General features: G+C 41.0%; 1 protein-coding gene and 1 long non-coding RNA gene across 2 annotated transcripts in view; one reads left to right on the top strand and one right to left on the bottom strand.

Annotated features, from left to right (window-relative positions):
* The window catches only part of LOC140133452 (uncharacterized), a 48178-nt gene extending 38317 nt beyond the window's left edge, over positions 1–9861 (top strand). The window contains exons 3-4 of the long non-coding RNA XR_011855897.1: positions 8253–8411; positions 8822–9861. This is a non-coding gene — a long non-coding RNA (uncharacterized lncRNA). The remainder of the gene's footprint in view (positions 1–8252; positions 8412–8821) is intronic.
* The window catches only part of SATB1 (SATB homeobox 1), a 130694-nt gene that overhangs the window by 101493 nt on the left and 14999 nt on the right, over positions 1–14202 (bottom strand). The window lies entirely within an intron of this gene.

Here is a 14202-nt window from a genome sequence, read left to right as displayed (position 1 = left end):
GAGGAGAGCAACCAAGATTATTAGGGGAATGGGGGGACTAGAATACAATGACAGATTATAAAATTTGGGATTATTCAGTTTAGAGGGAACGCCTAATTACAATTTACAAATACCTTAATGGTCAGTACAGAGATCTCTCCCAAGATCTTTTTATACCTAGGCCTGTGACCAGGACAAGGATGCATCCTCTTTGCCTAAAGGGGAGAGGCAATTCTACTATCGTCATATATAGGTATTCTTTACTGTTAGAGCAGTGTGACTATGGAACTCTGCCGCAGGAGGTTGTTATGGAAGATTCTTTGTACATGAGCAAGAGAGGCCTGGATGCCTTTTTGGAGAGCGGAAATATCATGGGTTTTTACTTACTTATAGACCTAGGCGCTGTGACAGTGGTAATCTTATTATCCATGTCTGCCTTCCTCCTAAAATCAACCTTAAAAATGATGGCGTTATCAAAGACCCTACATGCTGTAGCTTTACAGGCAGTTGCACTGTTTCCCTGTTCCCCCTCCCTTTGCCTGCTGTTATCTGAAACAGCTGCAGGGGGAAGACTGTAGCACAGTGAAGCTATAGCATGGAGGGGCACTGGTAACACATCCAAAGCTCTTCTTGCTCATTAGCATATTAAAAGTTGATATTAGAAGGAAGGAGGTCATGGATAACAAATATAAGATGATTATCCCAGTCACTGTGCCTGGATCTATGAGTAAGTGTCTCTGGTTTATCATTATGGATTTTGATGGTAGATTTCCTTTAAAATAGTTCTTAGGATATTTTATCCTGAGACCCCTTAAGAATAAAGGGAATGTGGCTGTGAACTATTGACTAAAGTCTACTCTTTATATGGCGTGAACTAAGCCAGCCGCTGGGGGGGGGGGGGGGCGAGGGGCAAACTATGGCTAGGCAGTCTTAGGCTACAAAAGATTTATCATCTGACTTTTTGATAAATCTGGTGAAGCATAAAACTGTATAGTCTAGCTCTGTTCTGCCTCACCTTAGGACACTTTTGATAAATCTGCCCCTATGTATTTAGTACATAAGTAAGGAAGTAAGAACTGATGCATATTTAAGACTCCTTCCCTATGAAAGTGATCGTATTTCCACATATACATAATTCATGTGCAGTAGCAGGAAAGAAATATCTAGAAAATCTATTTGACAGTTTACATATCACTCTGCTGACTTTTTCTCATCATGGTCATGTGAAAAAACGTGGAGATGACTGCAGAGATAAGATTGCTGTTAATAAGGCAAGGCACACATTATTTGAATAATTTGACTGCCATCAGATGAGATCTGTTTTTCTTCCTTCTAGCTGTATATTTGCTTAACGTGAACAAAGCAATCAATATATGTTGTTAGGGATCATACTGGATTATATAAAACACATAGGAGTGTGTAGTACATCTGTTTGGTGTGAAACCTCAGATTTGCTGAGCAGTACGGAATTGGCATGGGCACCTTCAATATACCCCCAGGTTTATTGGGTAGAGTCCTAAGCCTGCCACTTCAAAAGGTTTGGCCTTTCCACTTGTGCTAAGTGTTTATCTGTATTGGCAAGATAAGGAATGTGAAATGACTATGGTTCTTTGATGACTTTGGGTTATTTCCCCTACTTTGATGTGATCAGGACAATCATTTTGAAATGTCTCACCATGCCAAAACATTAGCAGGAAAACAATTTTGGTATAAAGTCACTAAAACAACTCACATTGTCAGTGTGAATGTTAAAGCAGTAGGGGAAATGCTAAACCTTTATCATTACCACCCAGTAAAGAAAACTTTTTTGTCTTCAATAGGAATGGTTTACTAGCCAGCAAAGAGAAGTGACGAGAACCATGGGAAGATGTGTTTCCCCTTCACTCTGCATACAATAACAAGCAGGCAACATTGGCCTTTCTTTCCCACCTGCTACCTCTTAATTTCATTTAATTTCCTTGGTTTATTCTTAGGATTAAATACCTTTAAACCTAGTTTTATTATTTGCTTGTTATGCCTGCCTATGTACGCAATTCATATATTTGCCACATTTTCGAAGATGGGATAAGAACAACCATTGCCTCTTAGCTACCCAGTCAGCTAGCCTCCTTAACTTCAAGCATGACTTTCAGAAAGCTTAATGACATGATAGGAGATAAAAGTCTAACCAATGTGTTTGCATCATTGCAGTGTAGCTAGAGGCTTTTTACTAGGGTTGGTAAATAACAGTTCTCAATATGGAGACTTTGCCAATAAAGGCTACCTTACAGGATGCCTTAAGAGGTTGTTAGGAATCAATGTTTGTCTTAACCTATCCTGGAAAATGTATTTGCATATTGACCAGAATCCAGCAGTGGAGAATCAATGGCTGTAAGTCTTCACATGCCTGCAAGGTCGCATTAATAGGCAAAGTCTCGATAAGACGAGCTCTTACTTCCCGACAGTATTCAACCACATTATTCATATATGTTCTCTTGTATTTATTGAGTGGTAAATAAGACATAGACTGATTGCCCCCTGTATATAGTCAACAGCCCCCTAGTATATAGCCAGCAGACACCACTCCTTAGTTTATAGCCATCCCACTCCTACTTAGTATATAGCCGTCCCCCAGTACATAGCCAGCAGCCCCTGCCACCAATATATAGCCAGCCAGCCCATGCCCCCCAGCATTAAGTCAGAAGCCCCTGTCCCCTTGTATATAGCCAGAAACTCCTGCCCCTAATATATAGCCAGCAGCCTCTGCCCCCTTTATATAGCCAGCAGCCCCTTGCCCGTATTATGTAGCCAGCCCCTTGCCCCTTAGTATGTCGACAGCTCCATATCCCCAGTATATAGCCACAAGCCCCCGCCCCTTAGTATGTAGTCAGCTCCCTGCCCCCATTATATAGCCATCTGCCACCAGTGTATAGCCAACAGCCCCTTACCCCATTATATAGCCAGCAGCCTCTGCACTGAGTATGCCAAGCCTATAAAAAGGTATCCTTTGGCTCTGTCTTCGGGTTATAGACTCAAGTATAAGCCTTGAAAAACTATACTATGATACTATGATATATAGATCCGCACACTGTGGCAATGGCACTCTTCTTATATTTGTTATCCATGGCCTATCCATGGTTATCCTTTCCTCTAATTTCAACTTTTCTACTATCATCATATGAGCCTAAAGGGCTCTGGATTGTGTGACCTGTGCCCTCCCTGCTGCAGATTCACATGCTGTTACACTTTCTAACCCCCCTGCTCTACCAGTACTACCTGCCTCCTTCTGCCTGCTGTAATCTTACTGCAGAACAGAACGTTATAGCACACAGTGTGAGGGAAAAAGTGTTCCTTGCACTGGCTCTGTTGCTTTGGCAACACCCCTAAGAGTCTTGAAGACCATTAGCATTATTTTCAAAGTTTATTTTAAAAAGAAGGAGGCCATGGATAATAAATTAGATTTCCACAGTCACAGTGCCTATGCAGGGCCGGATTAAGATTGGTGGAGGCCACTGGGGCAAACTGCCCTCTATAATAACCATAGAAGCCTCCCTATAATAACTTTATACAGTCTCCCTATAATAACTATATGCAGACACCCCATAATAACTATATGCAGTCCCCCTATATTAAAGGAAACCTACCACCACAAATCTACCTATAAAGGTAGATCGGGTGGTAGGTGAATCAATGGGACGTGAGGATAGCCCTTTTAAGGGCTAATCCTCATGTCCCCGCACTGTTTTATAAACTTTTATTACATCAATATGTTAATTTACTTATGCGGCTACTGGGGCGTGGAGTAGCCGCATCTGAGGTTACACGAGGCGGCTACTCCACGCCCCGGTAGCCACTTTACCCCTCCTACTCACCATGTTCGGCGCGCAGCTGCTCGTAGCTGCGCGCCCTCGTCCGCCGATCCTGACGTCTGCGCATGCGCAGAACAGCAGGCCCGCGCCTGCGCGGTCACTGCTCTGAAGCCGGGGCTGCGCAGGCGCGGGCCTGCTGTTCTGCGCATGCGCAGACGTCAGGATCGGCGGACGAGGGCGCGCAGCTACGAGCAGCTGCGCGCCGAACATGGTGAGTAGGAGGGGTAATGTGGCTACCGGGGCGTGGAGTAGCCGCCTCGTGTAACCTCAGATGCGGCTACTCCACGCCCCAGTAGCCGCATAAGTAAATTAACATATTAATGTAATAAAAGTTTATAAAACAGTGCGGGGACGTGAGGATTAGCCCTTAAAATGGCTATCCTCACGTCCCATTGATTCACCTACCACCCGATCTACCTTTATAGGTAGATTTGTGGTGGTAGGTGCCCTTTAACTATATACTGCCTCCTTATAATAACTATATACAATCCCCCTATATTAACTATATACAGCCTCCCTATAATAACTATATACAGTCCCCCAAAATTAATTATATACAGCCCCCATATAATAACTATACAGGCGGTCCCCTACTTAAGAACACTCGACTTGCATACGACCCCTAGTTACAAACGGACCACTGGATTTTGGTAATTTATTGTACTTTAGTCCTAGGCTACAATAAACAGCTGTAACAGTTATCAAATGTGTCTGTAATGAAGCTTTAGTGTTACTCCTGGTTCTTATGACAACGCAACATTTTTAAAATTCAATTGTCACATAGACCAAAAAAAGTTCTGTCTGGGATTACAATGATAAAATATACAGTTCCGACTTACAGACAAACTCAACTAAAGAACAAACCTACAGACCCTATCTTGTATGTAACCCGGGGACTGCCTGTATACATCCTTCTATAATAATTATACACCGTCCACCTATAATAACAACATACAGCCCCCTATAAAAACTATATACAGTCCCCCTATAATAACTACATGCAGCCTCATACAGTCCCCCTTTAACCCCTTCCCGCCGCGGCCCTTTTTCAATTTTGCGTTTTCATTTTTCATTCCCCACATTCAAAAATCTGTAACTTTTTTTTTTTCCATGTACAGAGCTGTGTGATGGCTTATTTTCTGCGTAACAAATTACACTTCAAAATGGTGGTATTTAATATTCCATGCCGTGTAGCGGGAAGCGGGAAAAAAATTCCAAATGCAGTGAAAATGGTAAAAAAACGCATTTGTGCCGTATTCTTGTGGGCTTGGATTTTACGGATTTCACTGTGCACCCCAAATGACATGTCTACTTTATTCTTTGGGTTGTTACGATTACGGAGATACCAAATTTGTATAGGTTTTATAATGTTTTCATACATTTAAAAAATGAAAACCTCCTGTACAAAATTTTTTGGGGGGATTTTGCCATCTTCTGGCGCTAATAACTTTTTCATACTTAAGTGTATGGAGCTGTGGGTGGTGTTGTTTTTTGCGGATTTTGATGACGTTTACAATGTTATCATTTTTAGGACTGTACGACCTTTTTATCACTTTTTATAGAATTTTTCTTTTTTTTTTAAATGGCAAAAATGTGCCATTTTCGACTTTGGGCGCGATTTTCCGTTACGGGGTTAAACGCAGTGAAAAACCGTTATCATATTTTGATATATCGGGCATTTTCGGACGCGGCAATACCTAATGTGTTTATGATTTTTACTGTTTATTTATATTTATATCCATTCTAGGGAAAGGGGGGTGATTTGAATTTTTAGTTTTTTATTTTTTTATTATAATTTTTTTATTTCAACTTTATTTTTATTTTTACTATTTTTCAGACTCCCTAGGGTACTTTAACCCTAGGGCATCTGTATGATCCTATCATATACTGCCATACTACAGTATGGCAGTGTATGGGGATTTTACTGCTCATACATTACAATGTGCTGACAGCACATCGTAATGAATGGGTTAACCCGAAGTAGCTTTGGGTCTTCGTGAGACCCGAAGCTACCATGGCGACGGATCGCCGCTCCCCGATGACGTCACGGGGAGCGACGATCCACGGAAAGATGGCGGTGCCCGCGCGCTGCTGCCTTTTTGAAGCCGCCGGCACCTTTGCCGGCGTCGATCAGCGGTAAAACACCCGCGATCGGTGCCGGCACCAATCGCGGGTGTTACCGGTAAGCCTTTGCTGCAATATGCAGCAAAGACTTACCGGCTATGGAGAGGGCTCGGCCCGCGAGCCCTCTCCATGTACCGGGACCCGACATGTGACGTACTATTACGTCACATGTCGGTAAGGGGTTAATAACTATATCCAGCCTCCTATTATAACAATATATAGCCTCCTATAACTATACACAGCCCCCCTATAACTATATACAGCCTCCTATAATAACTATATCCAGCCTCCCTATAAAAACTATATACAGTCCCCCTAAAATAACTATATATAGCCTTTCTATAATAACTATATAAAGCCCCCATATAAAAACTATATACATACCCCTATTATATCCTATATAGAGCCTCCTTATAATAACTTTATACAGTCCCCCTATAATAACAATATACAGCCCCCTAAAATAACTATATATAGTCCCGCTATAATAACTATATACAGACCCCTATAATAACTATATACGATCCCGCTATAATAACTATATACAGCCCCCTATAATAACTATATACATACTCCTATTATAGCTATATTCAGCCTCTCTATAACAACTATATACGGACACCCTATAATAACAATATACAGCCACCTATAAAAACTATATACAACCCCCCTATAATAACTATATACAGCCTCATACAGTCCCCCTATAATAACTATATATAGTCTCCAATTATAACTATATACAGCCCCCCTATAACTACATACACCCTCCTATAATAACTATATCCAGCCTCCCTATAATAACCATATACAGTCCCCCTATAATAATGATATACAGTCCCCCTTATTATAACTATATACTGCCCTGGGTAAAATAATAAAATTTCTCTGTTTCCCCGATGTGTACCGTCCTACTCCTCTACACTTGCAGTGTCAGGATAAGATGGTCTATGGCAGAGCAGAGAACTTATTGTTCTCTCACTCTGTCATAGTCTGATGTCTATTGGGTACGAAGTCTGTTGGGTGCTTCCCTGGGAGCCTGATCCATACATACTGTGGGTGATTTGGGCGGTTATGCAATTGCCTGAATCGCCCACATTTGGTGGGGGCACCTTTTAGAGCAAAGTGCTGGTGGTCCTGGAGCCCACCTTTTAATGCGGCCCTGCGTCTTTGTATGTGAGTAAGTGCTCCTGGTTAATCATGCTTAATTTTAATGATAGATTTCCGTTAATAATTCCTAATTGGAAAATACAGTAGATGCTATGCTTACTTCATATTGAACTGCTTTGAGATCACTGATGCTTTCATTATATTATTCTAATGAAGATCATATGCATCAATATGCCATGGTCAATGTCTAATTGTTTGCAGTCATATTGGCAGGCATTAATTAATTTGGGCACAGAGTGGGGCAGGAAGCATTCTATAATTTTCAGTGGGATGTAAGTTTGTGGAGCAAGGGATTAATGATTTGGATCACGAAAAAAAGATTTCAAACTGCCTCCCCATTCATGAAGCTGAAATAGAACTCCCTAAACCAGCTTTTAGCTGCTCTAATTGTCACCAAAAATTGCACCGCAAAACTAGCCGGAAAAGTGTCAGATTCACAAGCAGAGGCACAATTTTGCGCCCCAAAAAAATACAAGTCGTGAGTGTAAAAGTACACTCTGTCCACTATCCACCCACTATCTACCCTGACTTGCGCAAAGCAGTGGGCGTGTCAGAGAAGCCAGAAAATTGACGGGGGGGGATATTCATGTGCCTTCTCTGACACAAAACTGACGGAGAAGGCATAATGAATCTTTCCCAATGTGTTCCATATGGGGTCCTCATGCACAGTGTTTGGGACCCGGATGAAAAGTTGTTGAGCCGATTTCCCTTTTCCCTCTTACTGATTGCTTGTAGCCTGGTTATTTTATATGGTGCTTATAGGCTTTCAATAAGATGGGCACCATTTTAATGTCTACAGCATTATCAGACTACAGCAGAAACTCTGGGTATTGCACTGGATTTTTCAGCTGGTCACTATTGTTTTGCCAGTCCGCTCCTACAACTTTAGAAGTGACCCTTTCAAAATGTTTTGTGCACATTTATAAAGGATTCCTGTGCAGAGATGAAATAGGTCTACAGAGCTATGGTGCTGTAAAGGAAGTCAAGTGACAGAAGATAAAGGTAGAAACGAATCTGCATTTTATTATTACTGCCAAATCATTGGCAAAAAGCAACATCCTTTTATTTCAATGTTAATCATTCCTTCATTTTAATACCATGCTTCTTTTGTAATTTTCCTGGCATTCCCAGTACATATTCACACCAGCCAAAACACCAGGCTAAATTGCATGGCTAAGAACACTTCTACCATTCAAGTAATTCTCCAAAATAACGAATGATGGCAGAAAAGCGATGTACCGGCGAGGGGCTGTATTCCTTATCATTGATGCCGTTTTCCCATTCTATCAGGTAAGCAATAGAGAGAGCTGTTAAAATACAATATAAAATGAGTCGGTTATAATGCAATAATCAGTTACCATAATGCCTGGAAAAATGAGTTTGCTCTCACTGGCACTAAGGAGGATCACATGATTTTTTAATTACAGCGTAATTTTTGTCTCGTGGATGCCAACATATCAACAATTAATAGGGCAAATAGAGGAGACTGCAGGTTGTAGATAGAGAAATGTGGATTGAAAGTGCAGGGATGACATGACTGAAAATAGCTGTGAATGTATAGTAAAACAAATAAACATATCATAAAAATATAGAACACAAGAAGATGAAAAGATGGATATATGACTTTGTATGTCAAGTTTCAGTAGAACCTGAATTTTATTAATTTATCTAATTTGTCTTTCTGTACTGAAAAATCACAGGGGGAGTATCAGAGATATCTCATATATGGATGGCCATCGGTCATATACAAAGAGACCTTAAGAAGAGTTTGCCCATTAAAGCCACCATGCAGGCATGTGGACATGGGACCAGGAAAACCATGCCTTTTTGCTACCTTGTAAGGCACCCCCCTTACCATCAAGCGTGACTTTCAGCAAGCCTAATGACTTATTTGCATATTTTCCATATTTTCCAAGAGCAGAGTTTAAATGTAAATGTTTATATAAATATTTTCCCTTAAATTGTAAACCTATTTGCTCAGATGCTCCTCATGTATAACATGCTGCCTGCAAAAAAAAATCCTGTGTACAATCTGCTGTGTTCCTTCCTATAACATGCTGCTTGCAGATAGGATACAGTATACAATCTGTTTAGCTCCTCCTGCTCTATAACAGGCTGGCTGCAGATAGGATACAGTGTACAATCTGTTTAGCTCCTCCTGCTCTATAACAGGCTGCCTGCAAATAGGATAGAGTGTACAATCTGCTTAGCTCCTCCTGCTCTATAACATGATGCCTGCAGATAGGACACACAGTATACAATCTGCTTAGCTCCTCCTGCTCTATGACATGATGCCTGCAGATAGGACACACAGTATACAATCTGCTTAGCTCCTCCTGCTCTATAACATGATGCCTGCAGATAGGACACACAGTATACAATCTGCTTAGCTCCTCCTGCTCTATAACATGTTGCCTGCAGATAGGACACTGGATACAATCTGCTTAGCTTCTCCAGCTCTATAAGATACCACCTGCAGATAGGACACTGTGTACAATCGGCTCAACTCCTTTTGTTATATAACATGTTTCATGTAGATGGGACACTTCTCGTCCTCTAATGCAAATTTGACACTATGTACATATCTTCTCTTGCTCTATAAAATGCTACCCACTGATAACAGAATACTATGTACAATACTCTCAGCTTATGCACTGTAACATGCTGGCTGTCAATCACTGTGTCCAATCTGCTCAGCCCTCTCTGCTCTATAATGTGATGCCTGTAGATTAAACTGCATTTTTATGGTAACTGGTTTGTTTGAATATGTGAATATTACATTTAATATGATAAAAAAAACAGGAGCTTGTAAATCAGTTATATTTCATTTATAGACACAAACCTTTTGCCTTTTACAATTATAATAGATACATAGTATATGGTGACTGGTGGTGGCAAGCAGGGCTGGCGCCAGCACTGGGCATGCCTAGGTAAGTGCCAGGGGCCCAGAGCTGCTGGGGGGGGGCATATAAGTCGATACATAAGGAATCCATAAGGGTGAGGGGGCTGTATCTAATGAATCCATAGGGCAGTGATGGCTAACCTATGGCACTGGTGCCAGAGGTGGCACTCGGAGCCCTTTCTGTGGGCACTCAGGCCATCACCAGAGATGACTCCAGGTATCTTCCTGCAGTCCCAGACAGCCCAGGACTTGCTGTGCACAGAGCTATTTTAAAGTGACAGCTGTACCTGGGACTATTTTCTGCTTTATTGGTGTCCTCAGGTGCTGGTATCAATGAAAACTGTGACAGAGAAGGGAGTATAAATCACAAATTAAATTTCTGTGCTGGCACTTTGCGATAAATAAGTGGGTCTTTGTTGAAGTTTGGGCACTCGGCCTCTAAAACGTTTGCCATCACTGCCATAGGGTGTGAGGGGGGCTTGTATAAAAATAACCATGAGGGGACTGTTTGGGATGATAAACTAGGAAGTATTTTAGGTAACAGGAGACTGTTTTAGTTTCTGAATTTTTAATGCCGCCATGTGAGTTCAGTGCAAAGGGGCCCACTAAGGCTCTGTTGCCCAGGGGCCTACCGATACCTGGAGCCCAACCTGGGGGCAGGAGTATATTCTCCAAAGCAGGTAATTTACAAAGTGCTGTATGGTTTTATATAGATGAATAGGATTGGGTTGGAAGATGTTGTGTTATTTAAAGTAAATGGCCCACATTTAATAAAAACAGTGCAGTTTTCCTGTGTAGTGTGCTATGGGTGCCAGATTCAGGGTTTCTGGCGCACATTTTTCATGAATCTCCCACCCACTGCACTGCTCCGACAAAGTGCACCACTTTTTTTGGAGCACCTTTAACACGGGGAATGTGACACATTTCTGTCGGACATTGTATGATAAATGTGGCCTAAGGACCTTAGTAAATATTCCCCATTGACTTTGTTCTTTTCAAATGATCAGCGTGTGACTGCATATTCCAGCAATATTCTACAATATACTGTGATCCGCAGAGGTAAAGCTTTCTTTAATGGGGTTATCCAGTTTTTAACAAATAAGTGGGATAGGATTTCTAATGAAATGTTACACAATTATAACAGGATACACAAGAGTAAAGATTAAAATGGTTCACCAGATATATATATATATATAACACCTGGTTTTGTTTTTCCCGGGACAGGAGAGTCTGTTGGTTATTTACATCTAGGTCTCTTTTGCTAATCTTATATTTATTCATTATAGGGGAGTTTATATAACAGAAATGATGCAATCTGGACTGGTTTCTCTAAGGACACATATCAGTTGCATAATCTGTTTACACAAAGTGTATACCCAAAGGTGCCGGATTTTCTAGTGCTGGTAGAACATGGCGGATCAAACCCAAACTGTCTTCTGTGAGAGAACACAACATGTTCATTTGCAGGAATATTCCTTACCGGAATGGATTGTTTTTTGATTTTCAGGTAGACAGTTTTGCTTTTACAGTAATTCTTTCTTTTTCTTTCTTTTTCTCTTTCTATGCGAAAGCTGAAAAGAGGGAAAATACCTCTGATCGGGAAACTGCCTTGTATAATATTGAACGGTGACATGCTAGTCTCCATTTCCTCCTGGTATCCACCCAGTATGACAAAGTAAATCTATCTGTGCAGACAAGTTATCTCTACCGTGTGGTGGTAACCCTAGCAAAGGAATAAATGTGAAGTTTCACTAATGCGCATTTGCCTGTAATGTTCCCGTTTCGGTAGTCTACAGCCGTCTCCTGCACACAATGTAAATAGCATGCTAATCTTGTGTTCACAATTTGCTATTTCATTTGCAATTTAGTTTTACAAGGGGAACACAGAGCAATGTTTTTCAAGTCCGGCATGTACACAGCACTAAGATAGTAGGCCTCTTAGCTTGGATTAATAACTATGCTCGAGTCAGGTTCTGTAGATTTCACCACAGGTAAATATTAAAATTCAGACACGATTTGGTGAGGGCTGGATTACCGTATATGAGTGTATGTGCACCAAACCACAACATACATTTTTTTTTCAGGAAACCATGCATACCTTAGATAAATTGTCATGCAGATGACTTCTAGAATGACAAGATCTGTAGTTTTAGCAATTCTTGCTACTGTACCTGATAACTGGGAGCCGAGCTCCCTCTCCATTGTGTTTTGTAACTTCTAAACAGGTTTGGTTTGATGATGAATACTAAATCATATTGTGTGTAATAGTAAAGTAATATTAGAATATGTTGCCAGAATGTACATTTTATTTAGAATAAATGAAAAACAGGTGTACCTAATAAGAAATCCATTAACGTGTTTCGGACACAAAAGTAGAAGTCCTTTATCGTAGGATTTCTATTTCTTTCTGTACAAAGACCCTGTCAGTTCAATAAAACACTTTGGCTGATTATAGTAAAGTAAGCAACTCCCTAGCCGACCCCCCCCCCCCCCCAGTTATAGCACTATAGCAAATCTGTAGCTTTATTGGAACATACCAAAATGCTAGGAAACATTCCAGTACATAGCAGTCTGATCGTTAGACCTAGCTTACATCAGTCTGGCGTATTCATGAGGGGGTGGTTCGAGGCGCTCCCTTCTCTTTTCTCCGGGGGAGCCACTCCCATTCCATATGGGACTGCAGCATCGAGCCTGGCAGTCACCACCTCCTCCGGCCACCCCCTGATGAATACACCGGCTAGGTGTAAGCTAGGTGTAACGATTGGCCTGCTAAGTACTGGAATGTTTCCTAGCTTTTCGGTATGTTCCGATAAAGTTACAGATTTACAATGCTATAACTGAGGGGGTGGGGGGAGGGCTAGGGAGCTGCTTTCTTTAGCAGCTAAAGTGTTTTATTGACCTTACAGTTCCTCTTTAAGGAAATCTAATTTCTTGTCCAAAACACGTAAATGTCTTTTTTTTCCTTCTGTTTATGTGCACGTGTTTTCAATATAATCAAAATAAAATGTGCATTTTAGCCCCTTATTCTAACATTTTTTCTGGTCAAGCTGGAGTTTTTTTCTTTGTTATTTATATTACCACAATCTCGGGGGTATTAACCCATAACAAGCAGTAAGCGATAAATTGCAAATACAGTCATAGTAAACAGAGCTGCATGCACTGCTACTACCCATGTCCTCAACCTTATTTTAGTTAAAGGCCTTTACAGGGAAATCAGTAAAACAATTCATAGGGATGTTTGTTTCAGATCACTGCTCTGTCTAAACACATCCACAATCAGCCAACAATCACCGTCAATTACTGTTGTTTGTCATATTTTATGCAGATATTGAAGTCACCAGAGTGCATTCACATGCTGCAGTTAAAATTGCATCATTAGAGAACTGCATTTACCTTATATACTCGAGTATAAGCCTAGTTTTTCAGCACAAAAATATGTGCTAAAAACCCAAACTCGGCTTATACTCGAGTAAACAAAATATAGGTTTTACCAGGTTTTTGTCGTAAAATTAGGGGCCTCGGCTTATACTTGGGTCGGCTTATAGTTTTCATGTGGTTTTAGGCACAAATTCTCATTTTAACAGGTGAAAGACGTTGATTGAACATGTGAAATACATCTATGTAAAAAGTTTCACCTGTCATATATAAAAGATTATTCTGATGGAGTGACGGGGGGTCCGACAGACACCTTGTTTTCGTGATCTGTGGGGGTCTCAGCACTGATATGGGGATAGGGATAGGGAATAACTTTTGTTCGTAGGAAAACCCCTTTAAGGTAGTGGCAGTCTTCTGAGATTCCACAAGTAGCACAGTGCTGGATCAGTATCAGTTATATGGTAATATACTGCACCAATGTATGAAATGTTTAAGAAAATTGAGGAAACCTGAAAACATGAATGGGGAAATAAAGGGAGAGAAGGCCGTGGTCCAAGGTGCAATTATGTGTGTCAAAGAATTTATAATAATCTACAACTTAGCATATCCCAGGGGAGCCTTTTGGGGCTCCATACAATCTTCCCGATTGAATGTGGTATTTTCCTACCATTGTTCCTACTTAATCATGTAAGGTATACAAAGTCCAAGTCAGCTCTACTCACTCCCTTTACACAAGCCGGAGAGCTGCAATCACGGAAACGCCCAAGGCAGGGGCAAAGAACAGTCCAATGTAGAAAAGATTTC

The sequence above is a fragment of the Engystomops pustulosus genome, chromosome 5, assembly GCF_040894005.1.
Source record: "Engystomops pustulosus chromosome 5, aEngPut4.maternal, whole genome shotgun sequence".
NCBI classification, from domain to species: Eukaryota; Metazoa; Chordata; class Amphibia; order Anura; family Leptodactylidae; genus Engystomops; species Engystomops pustulosus.
The sequence above is the reverse complement of the archived record's forward strand: the minus strand, read 5'-3'. Positions and strand labels throughout refer to the sequence as shown.